At 41.5% G+C, this 17,650-nt stretch overlaps 1 long non-coding RNA gene across 1 annotated transcript; it reads left to right on the top strand.

Annotated features, from left to right (window-relative positions):
- The first annotated feature begins 1,572 nt into the window (after nt 1–1,572).
- On the top strand, nt 1,573–9,000 carry LOC139436880 (uncharacterized). Its single transcript, XR_011646372.1, has 2 exons — nt 1,573–6,620; nt 7,161–9,000. It is a non-coding gene; the product is annotated as an uncharacterized lncRNA (long non-coding RNA).
- The last annotated feature ends 8,650 nt before the right edge of the window (nt 9,001–17,650 follow it).

Raw genomic sequence — 17,650 nt, 5'->3', positions numbered from 1 at the left:
GGGCTGCCTATACCTGGTTCAACATTACCACCAGTGCTCCCCCCCAGGAAAGACTGCTTTAGGAGCCTTGCTTGAAAAATATTACTACATTGCCCAGATGACCTCACTCTGCACCACCGTTGGCAGCTGTTGCTAAACCTGTGCTAGAAACAACCCCTCCTATGGTCCCCAGGCCCAGCCAGCATCCAACACACAGAAACTGCTCCTTTTAAAAACCTAATAATGAAATTTACAGAAATAAAACCAAGTCAAAAATATAGGTACTTAGTAGTAATGTTCACCTCCTGGGCCTGGGTCAAGGCCTGTCCCATCCACACTGAAAAACAAAAAAGTAACTAAAACTTTGCTCTGAAAAATAGTTCCCTGGCATGGGGTACCTTTATTTATAAGCAGTAACAATGGCCCAGCTCTCGTGTCAGCCATCGTGCAAGAACTAGCAAAATATTAGGAATTAAGTAAAAACTCCACACAGCATATAGGCCCCAAAGCTCAGGGAAAGTAAAAAACATGAATCAAGCCCTCAAAACCAGCCAGGCCAAGGTCTGTTAAAAAAAATTAAAAACTGGCCTCCTGTGAGTAAATCTACTCCAATTAGCCCTCCTTGAAGTCAGACTGCACCCCCCAGACCCCCAGGTTTTTCATCTTTTGAAGTTCTGTTTAAACAACCACCCCCAATTATTCAAACCCTCAAGGGAAATCTCAGGCTCCTAGGAAATTCTGGCCAGAATTCTACCCTCCAGCAGTTGGGATAAACCCTAGCCCAAATATGCACAACTGTCCTGTCTCAGAATCCCATCCTATTAGGCCACTCAGTACACTACACTTGCCCAGAAACCAAATTTGAGTAAAAAACCTGAAAGAAAAAAAAAAAAACCCTCCACCTACCTTGTAACCCACACTGCTCTCAAAGTTTCAGGTATTGGCCCTTGGATTCATCATACTAGAGTTAAAAGGGCACACTCCAATGAGAAACAAAACAACTGGACAACTCACTCCATCCCTGAGGGTCCCTTGACAGCAAGTCCGAATTGCCCGGAGCCACCAAGAATTGCCATCACCTGACTAGAAGGGCTCCTGTTCCCCTTGGTTCCTACTCCTCTTTGGACTGCTCAGCTTGCTAATTGTGACTGGACTGGCAGCTACAGCTCCCAGAGACTGGAGTGTAGCTGAAAGGACACTAATCTTAATAGTGTACTTGTGCCTTCTAGAATGCTTTACTACCTTAAGGTGCTTTTTCACTTAGCTCAATTAATGCCCTATAAAAATTATAGGGGCATTAAGGGGGGAATTGTTAAGAAATTAAAAGCATTACCTTGCAAAAATATCTAACAAGTCACTCCTGCCCCTGCTTCTGTGGAGTGGATGGGCCTGTGAGGGCATGGCCTTGCAGGGGAATATCAAATAAATAACTCCTGGCCCCTGTATCTGTAAATCAGCCTGTGAAAACATGGCCTAGTAGGAAGCTATCAAATTAGTGACTCCCCTTCCTGCTTCTGTAAGTCAGCCCTCAACCTTGCACCTGCACTCTGCTTCTATAACCCCATTGCAAAATTTATACCTAACAATTGTGGGAAACAAAGGCATGTTGTTTTCATGGAAGCAAGTTACTTCCTTGACCACTGAGTCAAGCTGTCCCTTATGATTATCGGTGCGGAGCACAGTCTTGGCTGGGTCAGCACACCTGCAGGCAGAACAATACATATAGAACAGAACAACCTGGGTAACAGGATTTATGAGTATAGTTACTGATTCTTATAATAATAGTTCCAGTAAAGTTTGTTGGGTTTTCATCAATCACTAGTTAATATAGCATGAGGTAAGGGTAATAGGTAACTTGATTTTGTGCTGAATGTCACGTAGGTTAGGGGTATATATACTAGCCCCCCAACTCAATAAACTTGTCTGATGAGCTTGAGAAATCAATGCTCTCAGATCCCCTGAACCCAATCTTTCTTTGTCTTTCATTCCCGATACCTGGGGTCGCCGAACAAGACTCCGACTGGTGGCGCCCAGACATGGGGCTCGAGGCAGAGGATTCATCAAAGTACGGCAGCGTAGGATCTTCCACCTCTGGATCGGGAACGTGGAAAGCTGAAAAGCCTTTTTTAAGGTAAGGAGCGTCGAAATTAATTAACCCGGGTAAATTGCTGCTTCATATTATTAAGTTTTGCTTTCCGTTAGCATCAGGGTATGGGTAATCAACCAGGACGCTTGGAAGAATATTCACAGGTTTTGAAAACACTGTTGCACAGTGTAGGCATCACAGTTAAGACTGCAGATTTGTTAGAATTGTTTGCTTTGGTTCAAAAGCATTGTTATTGGTTTCAACCGCAAGGAAAGAATTTGATGAATGTTAAGCAGTGGAGGCAAGTAATGAAAGAATTGAGGAGAGCATATCAGAAAGGAGAGAATATACCTGTATCAGTTTGGGCCTTAGGACAGCATATTGCTGCTGCATTAGATCCTTTGCAGTCTGACGAAGAGGAAGAGATTGTTCTTTTCTCAAGGGAGGAAACAGCTATGAATGATACAGGTAAAGACAGGAACTTGGAGGAGGAACAGGAAGAAGAGGAGTTATTTGAAGTTAGAGATACAAATCCATTCTTAACTAAATCTATGTCGGAGCTAAATATTTCTAAAGTAAACATATATCCTAATTTGACTCATGAGGTTCCTTCTGCACCTCTGGAACGGGGAAAAGTACCTAGTGGACTTTTCTCTACGGACATGCCTTATGTTCGTAGCAGCTTTAAGCCAAATCCTGTGCCTGTTACTCCATTAATGAGATGTCTTTTATCAGGATCTAGTCAAGGTGAGCCTCTGGCTATGCAAGCTGTAGCAGCTTTTCCTGTAACTATTCAACAAATTCCTCCTGATGCTCAAAACCCACAAGGGGGAATTTATGCTCATCATGAGCCTCTTTCTTTTAAAGTATTGAAGGACATCAAACAGGCATGTACTCAATATGGCACTCAGAGTCATTATACTATTGGACTGGTGGAAGGACTTGCAAATACCTACAGGTTAATACCTTGGGATTGGGACATGCTGACTAAAACAGTATTGAGTGCTGCTGAGTTCTTACAATTTAAGACTTGGTGGACAGATGAAGCTGCTATGAGAGAACGACGAAATAGGGCTCAAGATCCACCTGTTAATATTACTACTGAACAATTGCTAGGCTCTGGAGCTTGGACAGGTATTGAGAGGCAGCTTCATTATGATGATCAAGCTGTTAATCAAGTGAGGCAGTCATGCTTGGCTGCATGGAGAAGGATTACAGCTCCAGGAAAGCCTACGCAGTCTTTTGCTAAAGTGATTCAAGGTGTTAATGAACCCTATGTGGAATTTATTGCCAGATTGACTGATATGCTTACTAAGACTATTGAAATTCCTGAAGCTAGAGAGTTAATCCTGCTAACGCTCGCTTTTGATCAAGCTAGCAATGAGTGTAAGAAAGCTATCCGGCCTATTAAGGCCGCAGGTGGGTCTGTCCTTGATTATATAAAAGCTTGTCAGGACATTGGTTCAACAACCCACCAGATGGCAGTGTTAGCTTCAGCTATGAGAGGAGGAAATAACCCAAAAAAGAAAGGGAATTGTTTTAAGTGTGGAAAAATTGGACATTTTCAAAAGAATTGTTGGTCCTATGTCAATCAAGCAGGTAGAGGACCTCGTACTCCATCAAAAATTTGTCCAGTGTGCCATAAAGGATATCATTGGGCTAATGAATGTAGATCAAAAATAGACAGGAAAGGCACACCTACAAAATCGGGAAACTGCTTTGTGGGCCTAGCTCAGGGCCCTCAGACAAAAAATATGAGCCTGGCTGACCAATTTCCTGTCAGCAACGGTCAGTATCATTCATCCCAGTCTCAGAATTAAGAGCGGCTACTCATGGTAGTGCTGCTGTTGATCTTCCATCTACTGAGACTAAATTGATAACTTCAGAGGGAGGCATTCAAACAATTTCTACAGGAGTAAAAGGGCCTTTACCTAATAATACAGTAGGCATTGTAGTTGGAAGAAGTAGTTTAACTATGCAGGGATTGTTGGTGCAAGTAGGAATTATAGATAGTGATTTTACAGAGGAAATAAAAATAATGGTTCAAGCTGTTAATTCTATTCAAATACAAAAAGGACAATGCATTGCTCAATTATTACTGCTTCCCTATAACAAACCAGCTACTCTTCCTTTTAAAAGGAAGGGGGGATTTGGATCAACTGGAAAAAATATGTATTGGCAAACTTTTGTAAATAATGATAGACCTGAAACTACAATTACAATTAATGGAAAAGTGTTCTTTGGCTTAATAGATACAGGAGCAGACGTATCTATTATAGCTAAACGTTATTGGCCTCAATCCTGGACTTTGCAGAAAGTACCGACAGTTCTTACTGGAGTTGGTACAATGACTGATGTTTATCAAAGCACTAATATTTTTGATGTTTTAGGCCCTGATGGACAAAAATCTACTTTACAACCTTATGTGGTCGATGTGGGAATTAATCTGTGGGGCCATGATTTGTTAAGCCAATGGGGTGCTTTCATTCATATTCCTACCTTATCGGAGCAGGCTAAAACATTATATATGGATATGCAATATAATACTAGAAGGAAAGGAGATAGGAGGGGAATTGGATTTTCTTCCAGTTCATCGGATCCTGAACAAGAAAATTTATCTTAGGGGCCATTGAAAGAAAGGGCAGTCCCATACCAATTACTTGGCTTACTGAAGCCCCGGTATGGATAGATCAATGGCCCCTAACAGTAGAAAAATTAAATGCCCTACATAGTTTAGTTAAAGAACAGTTGGAGCAAAAGCATATAGAACCTTCTAATAGTCCTTGGAACTCTCCAGTATTTGTTATTAAAAAGAAATCTGGAAAATGGAGACTCCTGATGGATTTAAGAGCCATAAATAAAGTCATGAGTCCTATGGGAGCACTACAACTGGGAGTTCCACAACCATCTATGATTCCAAAAGATTGGTCTCTTATTATAATTGATTTAAAAGATTGTTTTTTCACTATTCCTTTACATCCTGCTGATAAAGCAAAGTTTGCTTTCTCTGTGCCTTCATTTAATAATCAGGCACCTATGCAAAGATATCAATGGTGTGTTTTACCTCAAGGTATGATGAATAGTCCAACCATGTGTCAATTATTTGTGCACCAACCTCTTCAAAAGTTACGTGATCAATTTCCTGAAGCAATGATTATTCATTATATGGATGATATATTATTCGCTCATGCTTCTGATGAAAAATTACAACAATTATTTGTTATGGCAGAAAAAATTTTACCGGAATATGGGTTACAAATAGCCCCTGAAAAAATTCAAAAAGAAGCTCCATTCTCTTACTTAGGTATGAAATTGTCTGAAGGGTGTATTACACCTCAAAAGGTGCAAATTTGTAGAGATAAATTAAACACACTTAATGATTTTCAAAAACTTTTAGGAGACATTAATTGGATTAGGCCTATGTTAGGAATTCCTAATTATATGTTAACTCATTTATTCCAAACTCTGCAGGGGGATTCAGACCTTACTAGTGCACGTTCTTTATCTGTGGAAGCTGAACGAGAATTAAATTTAATAGAGGAAAGAATTTCACAAGGACAGTTGACACAAATTGACCCTAGAAAAATTGTAGATTTAATTATATTTTCCACTGTGCAATCTCCCACAGCTTTACTGTGGCAGGAGGGAGTTTTGGAGTGGATTTTCCTACCTAATAATAAACAAAAGAGATTACAAACTTATTTACAAAAAATCATCAATATATTGGCAAAAGGACGTGTGCGCTTAATGCAACTTAAAGGCTCTGACCCTGATCGCATTATTTGTGAATTATCACAGGAAGAAATTCATCATCTATATGTAACCAACCCTCAATGGCAAGTAGCTATCAGTGACTTTCAAGGTGTTATTGATAATCATTTTCCTACTTCAAAATTACTTACTTTTTTACGAAAAACTACTTGGATATTACCTAAGATTATAAAATCTCTACCTTTAGAAAATGCATGTACAGTGTTTACTGATGGCAGTAGTAACAGGAAAGCAGCATTTGTTACCAAAGGAAAGGAACAGGCTTGGCAGACTCCATTCACGTCTGCTCAGCGTACTGAACTTGCTGCCATCATTAAGGTGTTAACAATATTTAAGGAACCTTTGAATATTGTTTCTGATTCTGAATATGTATGTCTTACTGTTAAGCATATTGAAACGGCTCATATCTTTATTACTAATGAATTATCTCAACTTTTTGCTGATTTGCAACATCTCATTAGATTGAGACAGCATCCTATTTACATTACACATACACGTTCTCATACATTTTTGCCTGGTCCTATGACAGCAAGTAATGCTCGAGCTGATTTATTAGTGGGGTGTTTACAAAGTGCTCGTGATTACCATGCTTTAACTCACATTAACGCTAAAGGCCTGCGAAATAAATATCAAAAGCTTACTAGACTACAAGCGCAGGACACTATTCGTACTTGTCCGACCTGTGGACCACTGACAGCAGTGCCTTTTCAGGCTGGAACTAATCCCAGAGGCCTGACTCCTAATCAATTATGGCAGATGGATGTTACTCACCTTCCATCCTTTGGTAAATTACAATATGTTCATGTTTGTATTGACACTTATTCTCATTTCATTTGGGCTACTGCTCAAACTGGGGAACGGTTTCATCATGTTCGCTCACATCTCTGGTCTGCTTTTGCTGTGATGGGATGCCCTCTAAAGATTAAAACTGATAATGGACCCTCTTACATTAGTAAATCTTTTGCTTCTTTTTGTAAGAAATATGCTATTGAACATGTTACTGGCATTCCCCATAATCCTACAGGTCAAGCTATTGTTGAACGATGCCATCATACTCTCAAGACTATGCTTTTAAAACAAAAAGGGGGAGATGATGGTATGATATCACCTAAAGATCAATTGGCTAAAGCTTTATTTACCTTAAATTTTCTTAACATTTATGATTCTATGACACCAGCTGAATGTCATTTTGGACATTCTCAAAAATCCACAGAAATGGCAGAACCTGAAAATCAACCAGTATTTTGGAAAGATGTTTTAAGTAATGAATGGAAGAAAGGCAGGGTTAAAGTATGGGGGCGAGGTTATGCTCTTATCATTTCAGAAAATGGAGAAGAAATCTGGCTTCCAGCAAAAAGGATTAAACCTAGGACTGAAGAAGTGGAGTCTTCTACACATGTGGATCCTACTGATAGTGAGTGAAACCGGCAATGGTAATGGTAATTACACATATTGGGCTTATATCCCTAATCCCCCATTACTTCGAGTGTTAACCTGGAAAGATCCTTCTTTTCCTGTCTATTTGAATAAAACTATTATATTTCCTGGACCCGTGGATGATAGGTTACCACTTAAGCCACAAGAAGAAGGACAAAAGATTTATAATCTCCTTCTTCCATTTGATTTCCGACCTCTTTGCATTGGCAATCGCCCACCATGTATGGCTGTGAAAAATAGAACTATGATCAATTTTAGCCATAATAATACTAAATCTTTAGTAACTTTATTCCCATCTTATCAATACCAAGAATATAAGTATCCAAGTTATAGTTGTCCTAAGAGGAATGCTGGTGATATACAAAGATGGTATGAATGCCATATGGGAAGAGGATCTGTCGTGGGTTTTTTTGTTGTTGTTTTTTTAAAGATTTATTTATTTAATTTCCCCCCCTCCCCTGGTTGTCTGTTCTTGGTGTCTATTTGCTGCGTCTTGTTTCTTTGTCCGCTTCTGTTGTCGTCAGCGGCACGGGAAGTGTGGGCGGCGCCATTCCTGGGCAGGCTGCTCTCTCTTTTCACGCTGGGCGGCTTTCCTCACAGGCGCACTCCTTGCTCGTGGGGCTCCCCCACACGGGGGACACCCTTGCATGGCACGGCACTCCTTGCGCGCATCAGCACTGCACATGGCCAGCTCCACACGGGTCAAGGAGGCCCGGGGTTTGAACCGCGGACCTCCCATATGGTAGACGGACGCCCTAACCACTGAGCCAAAGTCCGTTTCACGGATCTGTCCTTTTTAATGATTCCTATGGAATAGTTTGGGAAAGTGCCCCTATGGGGAATCCCAACAAATATAAGGGCAGATTTATTTGGTATGGTATAAATAGCTTGGGACAACAAATTAGTAATATGCAGTATCCTTTTCATGATTCTCTTGATATGGATGAGAAAGTAATCTATACCAAAAATAATAGTGATTGGAAAAATATAGGGAAATGGGTTCCTTTTCCATGGTGCAATAGCACTGGAATCCATGATCAAAAACAAATATGGAAAGTCTTCTTAGGAGTGGCATCTACTTCTGTATGGAAAGGTAATAAAAGTATGGATGGACAATATTTACAATTAGATCAAATTCATCATTTTCAATCATGTGTCAGAGACCCACATGTGTTTGTGGTACGGAAGGCTACCATTACTGAAAATGCTTTGTTCTATAAGGATGGTGCTTTGTATACTTGCTTGTCTGAGAATATTTTACAGACTGGAAATATTATCACCATGGCTCGCCGAAGACGAGGAGTGTGGATCCCGGTGCAAATGAATTGGATGTGGCAGTCATCACCTGAAAGTCATCTTCTTTTCCACCTGGCTCAAGGACTGTTGAAACGATCTAAGAGATTTCTGGGACTTCTCATAGCTGGCATTCTTGGCCTCATTGGTGTCATCACTGCCACTGCCACTGCTGCTGTTGCATTGCATGAGACAGTGCAGACCCAGCAATACGTGCATGATTGGCACAAGAATGCAAGTGACTTATGGCATAGTCAAGAGCACATTGATGAAGGACTTAATAACAGAGTTAGTGATTTGGAATCTGCTGTTTTACACTTAGGAGATCAAGTTTATAATTTAAATTTGTTAAGAGGATTGAAATGTGATTGGAATGAAAGTAATTTTTGTATTACTCCTTTGGATTATAACATGTCTATGTTTCAATGGAATAAGATCAGAAATCATTTGTTAGGACATAAAGGAAATATGTCATTAGAAATTGAGGAATTTCAGAAAAAGATTTTAGAAATGTCTCATAATCAGATATACGTAGATAGTGATAAGGATATCTTTAATGATTTGATTTCACATTTGAATAAGTTTAATCCTGTTGATTGGTGGAAGTCTCAGCATTTCTTATCTGCTTTAGGAATAGGGGTATGTGTATTAATCCTGGTGCTCATGGTTGTCGCTTGCCTGGGAAAAGGTGTTTGCCAGAGATTGCACCGTGTGGACACCATGGGACAAGCAAACAACATAGTACTTGCTAAAACTCTACAATAGTACCCCGAAGTCAGTGCGCTTGGCTGGTAGTCAGTGACGGGCAACTTGGCTAGCCTTTCAGTCAACCTAAGACAGGGACGTGGCCTTTCGCTGCCACACTTCCCCAGGATGGGTAAGGCTGATTGTGTGTAGCCTCAACCTAAGACAGACACAGTCACCCTGACTAAAACAAAAAGGGGGAATTGTGGGAAATAAAGGCATGTTGTTTCCATGGAAGCAAGTTACTTCCTTGACCACTGAGTCAAGCTGTCCCTTATGATTATCGGTGCGGAGCACAGTCTTGGCTGGGTAAGCACACCTGCAGGCAGAACAATACCTAGAACAGAACAACCTGGGTAACAGGATTTATGAGTATAGTTACTGATTCTTATAATAATAGTTCCAGTAAAGTTTGTTGGGTTTTCATCAATCACTAGTTAATATAGCATGAGGTAAGGGTAATAGGTAACTTGATTTTGTGCTGAATGTCACGTAGGTTAGGGGTATATATACTAGCCCCCCAACTCAATAAACTTGTCTGTTGAGCTTGAGAAATCAATGCTCTCAGATCCCCTGAACCCAATCTTTCTTTGTCTTTCATTCCCGATACCTTGGGTCACGGAACAAGACTCCGACAAACAATGCCTTAGCCAATAAGCAAAAGTTGTGCTGATCCCACATGAAATCCTACATAAACCTATGAAAACTGAAAAACGAGGCTCAGAATTTGGAGATTGATTCTCTTCTGGGTCCCCACATAATAAAATAGTTCATCCATCTTTCTGGAGTGCTGGTTATGGGTTTCTTCTGTGATTCAGTACTCCTGGCTTTTCTACAACAAAAGGTCAGGCAGAGACCACCTGGGAAAAATGTTCTATGGTTGAGACACCACGAGAAGGCTGAACATCACCCAGAAGTGAAAGGGGCACAGGAATAGAACCTCAAAAGGAAAAGTCTGAGTGAAAACTGCAGCTGCAGCTGTCAGCGCTCTTCCCCCCACCCTCAGAGCAACAAACTGAATTCTCAGGCCTCTGGCCAGTGGCTATAGACAGAAGGAGCTGCAGGAATCTATGTCACCAGAAAAGGGGGAGAGAGGGACACAGCCTAAGGCTGATTCAGGTTTTGGCCACCAACTTTGGTCTGTGTGTCCCAGGAGCCTTCCCAGCCAGGTGGGACCATGCCATTGTTGTCCTTGGAGACAGTGGGGCCTAAAGAGCTCCAACCCTCTCAAGCACCCTTTGTACTGACAAGAACTGGTTGTTGAGGATGCAGAAGGGAATGGAATTATTTTCTACCTGGGATAAGGGAGGGGGCTGCCAGCAAAGGTTGGAGAAGAGCCTCCGAGAAAGCTTGATTTGGGAAGCTCTGTGTAGCCTCTAGGTAGGATCCTCTGCACTTTGTTGTGGTCAGTGTTGCAGTGAAAGCATTGTAAGCAACATTTGAACTGAGAGGGTGGTCGAAGACCTTCATCTGCTAAAAGGCCAAGGAACTGCATGTGAAGATACTAAAAACAAAAAAATAAGAAAGACTTTTTCTGGTCTTTACAGCCTCCCTTGTGTCTCAGGCCCATGGAAGCAGGTCCCATACCATTACTGGGTCCACGGCCCAGATTTGAGCAACTAAATATGGGTAATCCTAAAGAGCTAGAACAAGTTGAACCAAGAATCAAAGAATGGTTGTAACACACAGCCTCCTGCCACCAAATCCCTACATGAGGGAGAAATTTAGCACCAGACTAAACTCACTATCATATCAGATGCCTAGACATCAGCAAGAAAAAAAAAATTACAAGCCATACCAAGAAAATGGAAGAAATGGCCCAAGCAAAGGAATATGTCAAAGCCCCAGATGAGACACAGGATTTGAGACAACTAATCAATGAAGTTCATACAAACATGATTTGCAAGAATATATATGTCATGGGAGTTCCAGAAGGAGAAGTTAAGGGAAAAGGGGAGAAAAGAGTATTTGAGGAAGTAATAGCTGAAAATTTCCCAACTCTCATGAAAGAAATGAATTTTACATATCCAAGAAGCTCAGCATACTCCAATTAGAATAAATGGAATAGACTACTCCAAGGCACAAACTACTCAGGTTGTCAAATGCCAGTGATAAAGAGAAAATTCTGAGACCAACAAGGGGGATGGAAACCATCTTTCTCCAGAAGCGAGTCATCTGGAGAGAAGCTGGTGAGGCCACAGCTGTTCTTTCCATCTTCCCACCTGCTCCCTAGAGGCCTGTGCCCTCCACTGAGTCTATCCCACCCCTCCTTTCCCTTGGGGAGTGTTCCCCAGGCACCCCTCATGCCAGGAACAGTGCCGTGGGTCCCAAACCACTGGAGTGGTCACACCACATGACCCCCAGCCCAGCCCTTCCCAGCTCAGCTCACCTGGATCACAGACAGCAGGATGCAGTGCATGATATCCGACAGCACCTGGGGGGAGAGGAGCTGTTAGTGCCCCCTTCCCCTGTCCTGCCACAACTCTCATGCTTTTTTTTTAAATGTTTTTAAAGTTTTTAACTTTTTAAATTCAAATATATCACTCATACATAAACATATATAAACAATAAATGTATAATATTTGTGAACTTACAAAGCAAACATATAACATCAAACCAATATATATAACATCTCACCCTAACACCAATCACTTGCACTGTTTTTAAACCTTTTAAGTAATGATTAAAGAATATTGTCAAAATAGTACTACTAAACAAAATATTTTCCCCTAACCAATCTGATTACTATTATCTTTATATCATTTATATATGAACATACAAAAACAATTAAGTGTATAGTAAAAGTTGTGAACTTAAAAAGGAAACATGTATAACATCATACAGGGGTTTCACACATCAATCCTCCACCAACACCTTGTATTGTCATGAGATGTTTGTTGCAAAGTATGAATGAACAGAGGCGGGGCAAGATGGTATCTGAGTGAGTGCACCTTATAGTCTCTCCTGCAAAGAAGTGGCTGGGCAGCGTTGGAAATTCTTCAGGACCAGGCTGTTTCGGGGTTTTGCAGGGCAGGAGGTGTCTGGACATTGATTTGGTGGGATGGTGACAGTGAAGATTCACGTAAAAGGTAGAATTGAGGCTCTCTTTCACGGAGATAGGGGCTGCTCACAGGACACTCCCCCCTGGGGCAGGCGGCATGGCAGCAGTGATTCCTGGAGGCTCTGCTGTGCTGGGGAATTCATAAACCCTGAGCCAGCTATTCGGGGGCTTGCAGGGCAGGAGGTGTTTGGAAATTGATTTGGTGAGACAGAGACGGAGGACTTTGTTGCCAGACATGGAATTTGGGGTTTCTGACATGGAGATCAACACTTTCGGCTAGAGCCCCACCCCCTAGGGCTAGCTGCCAATCTGCGGTGGTCCTTAAATTGGTTGAAATATAGAGGCATCACCAGCAGGCTGTTTGGGGAGCTTGCAGGGCAGGAGGTGTCTGGAAACCGATTTGGTGAAACAGAGATGGAGTATTTTGCGAGGCATGGAATTTTGGGTTTCTGACATGGATGGTGATCAGCGCCTCCAGCTAGAGCCCTGTCCCCTAGGGCTTGCTGCCAGTCTGCAGCGTCCTTAAAATAGCTACAATATACAGGCACCCCCGGTGGGCTGTTTCAGGGGATTGCAGGGCAGGAGGCGTCTTGAAGTCAAATTGGTGACACAGGAGAGACTCTAGTGAGAGGGGGAATTTTGGGTTTCTGACACAGAGGTCAGAATTTGTGGATGTGACCCCCCCCCATAGGGCTGGCACCCAGCTGCGGGGATCCCTGAAGGCTGTGTTGCACTGCAGGGCTCCCAGGCTCCCTGTTAACTGGATGTGAGGTTGCTAGGTCTGTGTCCCCTAAACCCTGGTGGCACACACACCAGAGACTCACACATCTTGAGTCTGCAATATCACAGACTTCCCATCCCTGAATCCACCATGCCCTGAGGTCCATCTGAGGTCCTTGATTGTCCTAGCCCTTGGCGTTTGCGTTTTTTTTTTCTCTTTCCTTTTTCTCTTTTTCTTTTTTTTTATTTTTTATTGTCCTGCTTGCTAATATTACATTATCTTCTAGTCTTTTCTCCCATTGTATCACCCAAGGTCTTTTTTTCATTTATTTAGGTTTGTTGTTGTTGTTGTTGTTCTCTTTCTTCTTTTCATTTTCTTATTTGTTTCCCTCCCTTTTCTTTACCCACCCCCTTTTTTCTTTCTTCTCTTTTTTGTTCTTTCTTTTCCTTCTTTTTCTTCTTATTTTATTTTATCTTAACTATACAATAGGTGCTACAGGGAACACCTCACATTTGCTGGGTTTCCTCATCCTCCACTGCCTCATTTCTGTGTGAATTGATTTTGGCCACCTACACTATCCCTTTTCCCCCACATCTTGATATCCTCCATCATCTACTGTCCCTCCTATATTCCACCTCCCTTTCTTTGGTCCCCAAATTGTCTAACTCTTAATTTCTAGTACCTTGTTTTGTTTTCTGTCTTTTATCCACTCTTGATACTATTGTTTTTCTTTTCTCTTTCCCTCTGTCATGAAAACACTGGCTTTTTAATTCACACTATATTCCTCCCATATTCAGTCGACTACCTCATTATAGGTACTCTACTTACTGCTATAACTCTACACAACTTACATGAATCTAATATCCATCCTCCCAGATCTCATACTGTTGCTCTGTTAACATTTATTACCAATACTACTTTACACATTTTCCTTTCTTACATAATTGCCTTTCCTGGCCCTAATATTTTCCTTCAAAGTGAACTCAGCCAGCAACAAGAAATTAGAATAAGAAGAACAAAGTGAAAAAGAAAAGATATAACACTTATGCAAGAACAACAGCTAATTAATCCCCAAGACTAGACAAAGATGCACTGTTTCGGGGATTTTTGCTGGTTGGAAGGTGTCTGGACGTCAATTCAGTGGGAAGGTAACAGAGAGGATACGTCTATAATATATAAACGGAGATCCCAGCTGGGCGCGGGAAGTTCCCTCCTTGGGTGGGCGGAGCCGCGGTAGCGGGCGCTCTTGCAGCTCCGGAGCCGCGGCGGCCAGGGTTTTTGTTTTTTTTTCCTTTACCTGGAGGCTTTGCGGTGCTGAGAAATTCACGGATACTGTGCTGGCTGGTGGGGGATTGTTGGGACAAGACTCCTTGGCGGATTGATTTGGGGAGACAGACGGTGTTTTCTTGTGAAGCGGGGGACGTTTTAGTCGCCGGACAGGGGGGGAAGCGCTTCCGCCTGGAGCCCCATCCCCACAGGTCCGGCTGCCGATCTGCAACAGAATTGGATTTTGAGCAATAAGGGGACACAATTGGGAGACTGTTGTAGGGTGCAGTGAGGGAGGAGGACACGTCTGGAAGCTGATTGGGGAATATTTTGCGAAGTTTGGGATTTCGGATCTTAGAGTCTGTTTTCCGCGTTTCCAGCTGAAGCCCACCCCACCCGGTGGGGCTTGGGATCTGGGTCATTGAACGGGCCGTGGTGTAGAGGCGCCCTCAAGTGGCCGTTGCGTGGGAGCACAGGGAGCGAGCTGTCCAAAGGCTGATACCCTGAGGAGTAGGTGAATTTCAGGGATTAGACATTCAATTTAGAATTCGCGGATCTGGCTTCCCCCACGGGGCTGGCACCCAGCTACGGGGATCCCTGAGGGCTGTGTTGCACTGCGGGGCTCCTAAGCTTTCCGTGGACCAGATTTGAGGTTCCCAGGTCTGGGTCCCCTGGACTCTGGCGGTCCACACCCCAGACTCACACCTCTTGAGTCTTCAGTGTCTCAGACTTTCCACCCCTGAATCCATCACGCTCTGGGGTCTACCTGGGATCCTTGAGTGCTTTGGACCTTAACGTTTGTGTTTTATCTATATTGGTTCATATTGTTTTGTTTTTATTTTCACTTTATCTTATTTTTTACTCTTTTTGACGCCCTGATTGCTAATATTGCATTATCCCCTAGTCTTTTCTCCTAGCGTGTCCCCCAAAGTCCTTTTTTTTTTTTATATATATACAGTTATTTAGGGGTTTTTTTGGTTGTTGTTTTAGATAGTGTTGCAAATGTGACACGTGTATACCTGTATCACTCTTCCCCCTATCTGTTCCCCACCGTTTGCTTATCCTCTTTTTCTTTCTTCCTTTCTTCTTGTCTTTCTTTTTTTCTTTATTATAATTAGTTTTTTTTTTTCGGTTTTCTCTTTCCCTCTTGTCCCTCATTTTCCACTTATTTTATTTTAATTCAAGTACACAATAGGTGCTACAGGGAACACCTCACATTTGCTGGGTTTTCCCATCCTCCACTGCCTCATTTCTGTGTGAACTGATTTAAGTTACCTACACTATCCCCCTTCCCCTGCATCTTGATATCCACTATCATCTACTGTCTCTACTATATTCCAACCCCCACCTCCCATTCTTTGATCCACAAAGTGTCTAACTCTTAATTTCTAATACCTTTGCTCTGTTTTCTGTCTGTTATCCACTCTTGAAACTATTACCTTTCTTTTCTTTTTCCCTCTCTCATGAAAACAATAGCTTTGTAGTTCATACCATATTCCGCCCATATTCAGTCATCTACTTCATAAAAGGTACTCTACCTACAGCTATAACTCTGTACAATCTACATGAATCTAACCTCCATCCTCCCAGATCTCATATTCTTGCTTTGTTAACATACATTACTAATACTACTTTACACTTTTCCCTTGCTGACACAATTGCCTTTCCCCAACACTAATACTTTCTTCTAAAGTGAACTTAACCAACAACAAGTAACTTGAATAAGAAGAAAAAAGTGACAAAGAGAAGATATAACACTTATGCAAAAATAACAACTAATTAACCTCCAAAAGCAGACAAAGAAGCTAAGGAACTGATTAAATTCGTCAAAATAAAGAGATGACCAGAAAGCAACAAAAATCTACAAACCAAACCAATAATCAGGAAAACATGACTGAATCCAATCAACAAACCAATAATCACGAAGGGGAGCAAAACTTGGCACAAGCAATGAAAGAACTCAGAACATTTATCACCGACAAATTTGATGCAGTAATGAAAGAGGTTAACAACATGAAGACATCACTTGGAGGGGAAATTGCAGACATACGCAAAAACATAACAGATATGATGGGAATGAACACCACAGTTCAAGAAATCAAAAATACACTTGCAGCAAATATCAGCAGACTAGAAGAGACAGAGCAGAGAATTAGTGATGTGGAAGACAGTACATCAGAAATCAAACAGATAGTAGAAGGGGTCAATAAGAAGATAGAAAAAATCCAATTAGGATTTAGGGACCTGAATGACAATGCAAAACGCTCAAACATACGTATTATAGGCATTCCAGAAGGTGAAGAGAAGGGAAAGGGGTCAGAAGGAGTGTTGCAGGAAATAATGGCTGAAAACTTCCCAAATCTACTGAAAGAGACAGATGTACATATCCAAGAAGCACAGCGCACTCCACAAGTCATAACCCCAACAGGCCCACCCCAAGACATATACTTATCAAATTATCCAAAGCTCAAGACAAAGAGAAAATCCTAAAAGCAGCAAGAGAAAAGAAAACCATCACATACAAGGGAAGCTCAATTAGATTAAGTGCTGATTTCTCTTCTGAAACCATGGAGGCAAGAAGACAGTGGTATGATATAGTCAAGGTACTAAAGGAAAAAAACTTCCAACCAAGAATACTCTATCCAGCTAAACTAGCATTCAAACATGAAGGAGAGTTCAAAATATTCACAGACAAACAGAAACTGAAAGAGTATACCAACAAGAAACCTCCCCTTCAAGAAATTCTAAAGGGAGTTCTGCAGGAAGAAAGGAAAAAACAGGAAAGGCAAAGTTGGAGGAGAGTATAAGACCAACAACAACAAAAAAAAAGACAAAAAATATATACAAACAAAATATGACAAACACAAATCCAATCAAAATATGGCTAACACAAATAATTCCTTGATAGTAATAACACTGAATGTCAACGGATTAAACTCACCTATCAAAAGATTCAGACTGGGACATTGGATAAGGAAATATGACCCATCCATATGCTGTCTACAAGAGACACATCTTAGACCCAGAGACGCATGGAGATTGAAAGTGAATGGCTGGAAAATAATCATACAAGCTAACAATAACCAAAAAAAAGGCAGGAGTAGCTATATTAATATCAGACAAAATAGACTTTAAATGTGAAACAATTGTGAGAGACAAAGAAGGATACTACATTTTAGTGAAAGGGAAAATCTGTCAAGAAGATCGAACAATCATAAATATCTATGCCCCTAACAAGGGTGCCTCTAAATACGTCAGGCAAAAAACTAAGTGAAAGAATAGATACATCTAC

This window comes from Dasypus novemcinctus, chromosome 18, assembly GCF_030445035.2.
Source record: "Dasypus novemcinctus isolate mDasNov1 chromosome 18, mDasNov1.1.hap2, whole genome shotgun sequence".
Lineage (NCBI taxonomy): Eukaryota > Metazoa > Chordata > Mammalia > Cingulata > Dasypodidae > Dasypus > Dasypus novemcinctus.
This window is presented reverse-complemented; position numbering and strand designations above follow the sequence as displayed.